This window comes from Carya illinoinensis, chromosome 13, assembly GCF_018687715.1.
Source record: "Carya illinoinensis cultivar Pawnee chromosome 13, C.illinoinensisPawnee_v1, whole genome shotgun sequence".
Classification (NCBI taxonomy): Eukaryota; Viridiplantae; Streptophyta; class Magnoliopsida; order Fagales; family Juglandaceae; genus Carya; species Carya illinoinensis.
In genome coordinates this window covers 7,686,653-7,689,612 of record NC_056764.1, presented here as the reverse complement: position 1 = coordinate 7,689,612, position 2,960 = coordinate 7,686,653, and the positions used below count along the sequence as shown (strand labels likewise).

The following is a 2,960-nucleotide window of genomic DNA, read 5'->3' as shown; positions in this document are numbered from 1 at the left end:
TATTACGGTGATGAGCCTACAGACCTGTAATGAGTTGCGGTGATGATCGCAAGTCTTTAGAACATCTAAGGGACTGAGTTTCATACCGGATTCATCTACGGAATTCATTCTCGATTCATCTGCGGATTTCCGTCTTGCCTTCTATTTTATTAATTATTTATACATAGTTTATGGGCTTCATTTGTTTGCGATCTTCATGATTTGGCTTACACTAAAGTTTTAATTTGTGTGTGGCTATACTTGAATGAAGCCCAGAAAGTTGTTCTCCTCGCTATCCAGTGCTTCCTTCATGTTGCATTTAGGACGTCGGGGAACTAAATTCATGTAATTTATTTGAGCAATGATAGACAACTACTTTTTTAAGTTCCGGTGTGTAAAAGGAATAAATGTCATAATTTAGGTCGTGTTGTAGCATTACTCATGCTTGTCAGTTCAATTTATGGACCAACTTTATATTCAGCGTCATTCACCAGAAGAGATTTTCATGGGTTCGAGCTCCAAAGCTTGTTCTTGCAGCATCTGGCAATTTGTAATGGATCTCAATTTTACACTGGCATGTCTCTCACCAAAATAAACTAAATAAGTCCCGGACGTCCAAGCAAACACCTCACATACAAACCATTTTCAAATCAACATCATTCTTATAGATGTAAGTTCCAGATCATAAAATTGATCCCAATATTTGCAACTAAATGCATTTATCTTTCTTTCTTTCTTAATTACTGATAAGCATATGAAAAATAATTATTTAAACGCAAAAGATAAACGCCATAAATTTATATAAATATCTCACAAAAAATAAAGACCCTTCTCGCTAGAATCACAGCCAAAAATTTCTAGAAAAAGACCCCTCTCGCTAAGAGATTTTCAAAAGTAGTAGAAATAAATTCAAAAAATCGATACAACTTTTTAATATTCATACAATCTTCACGTACTATTTTTTTTTAATATTTTAATATTTTTTTGAGTTTATTTTTTTTTAAAATAATTTAATTTTTTTATTCATTATTTATATATTAAATATTTGATAAAATAAAAAAATAATAAAAATTAAAAAAATAATGATGTGTAGAGGTTGTGTGAATAGTAAGAAATTATGTAGATTTGTAGATTTTTTGATTCTATAAAGGAGGCCTACCATCAATCGCGCCCTCCACGTTACCATATATGAAATGTCTACCCTCAGATAAATTGATTCTTCTGCTTTCGTTAGCTGTTTCGCCTGTGTCTACCATTCTTTCTTATTCTTCTTTTCTCTCTCCTCATGGAAAGCATGTTATAGATGCTCTTCTTTCTGGAAGGAGTCACATTGCTTGTCGGAGTGTTTGAAAGTTTCTTCCCCAATGATTGATTGCAATTATAGGGCTTTCTTTTAAAAAACATTTTGAGAGAAATTTATTACAGGCTCCAAGGAAATTTCTCAAGACTATATCGGAGATGATAAAAAACCAAATTTTTAACCATTTTTATTGATAAAAATCAACAGCAAACTGATGCCTCAATGCTCATCTCACTGTTAATTTTGCAAAAGAAAAATACTCTAATCATAAATTAATTATACAAAAATAATTTCGCAAAATAATATAGTTTGATGTGGTCTGTTAAATTGTAAAGTTATTTTTATTGTAAATAAAATCTAACGGATCATATAAAATCACGCTAATTTATTGAATTATTTTTTTATATTTTCTTTATAGCTGTAGCAGTCATCTTTGCAAAATTATCAAAAACAATCTGAAAAACATTATCATAAAAATAGCATAATCACGTTTTTAGGTTTAACCTACCAAATTTGTCAAAGCCTGGCAATACAATAATTTTAGGTGCATTTAACCATTTTTTCACTACTTAGGGAACACATCAATCAATTCCAACAAATTTCAGTTCAAGATAAATTAAAATTAATCTCTTTGAACAATTCCAAGTCAAAGGCGATCTCCACTAGGCACCTTCCTTGGGGCAAATCAGTGGTGCTGACAAATATCTGAATGTTCCCAATAGTCACCTTCGTTCGGATAAGGGCTGATGGCCTTCTCAGTACTTTGGGAGGAGGGCAACACACAGTAGCGGACCTACCATATATCTAAGGGGACCATGACCTCTAAAGTTTTTAAAAAATTCAAAATATATTTTATATTTTATTTATAATTTTATAAATATAGCAAATGCCCCCCTCTAAAAATTTACAATCCCCTTATGTTTTCTAAAATATTTTAAAATCTCAATATATTTAAAAATATTTTTCCCCAATTTTTTTTATAGTTTCGAAATTATGAATAATTTTTATATATTATTTATTTTCAAGGATGTGGCCTCACTAAAATTAAATTAAAATTAAATTTGAGAAAAATAATAAACTTCTTAGTATGGATCTTCAAGTTTTTTTTTTATTATATAATATTAGACTTCTTAATATGGAATTCAAATGAAAATACAAGAAAAATAATTTAAGGTTGATAATGTACATGAAAAATAATTGAAAGATTTTATCCTCTAGACTTTATTGAGTTAAAAAAAATATATATTTAAGGTCTAAATTATAACATTATATGCTTAATGTGACACAAAAATATATAGATTTTGCATTAAACTTGATAAACTAGCTTACAAATTAGAATTAAAGATGACATTTTAAAAGATCACTTGATTGTTTTTATGAAGAAAATAAATTTTAAATATTTCATTATAAAAATAATAATGGATTAATATTATTTCATGAAACATTATTGTCAAAAATTTGAAACATATATTAAGTTGTGTTTTTTATAATTTTATTTTTATATATATGTAACAAATTATTGAGATCTAATTTTATATATAATTACATTTTATGATTTTTTTAGTCTCTTTTTATTTTATATAAACGTGTCACACAATAGAAAAGTTGGTCCCCCTCTTAAAAGCTTCTAATTTTGTCACTGACAATGCAATGAAAATGAACTCTCTCTTTTTATTTTATA

At 28.1% G+C, this 2,960-nt stretch overlaps 2 non-coding genes across 2 annotated transcripts; both read left to right on the top strand.

The window, feature by feature from the left end:
• LOC122293127 lies at positions 1–83 on the top strand. Its single transcript, XR_006237180.1, has one exon. It is a non-coding gene; the product is annotated as a small nucleolar RNA SNORD25 (small nucleolar RNA).
• An 88-nt stretch (positions 84–171) lies between these two features.
• LOC122293085 lies at positions 172–322 on the top strand. Its single transcript, XR_006237142.1, has one exon. It is a non-coding gene; the product is annotated as a small nucleolar RNA snoR136 (small nucleolar RNA).
• The last annotated feature ends 2,638 nt before the right edge of the window (positions 323–2,960 follow it).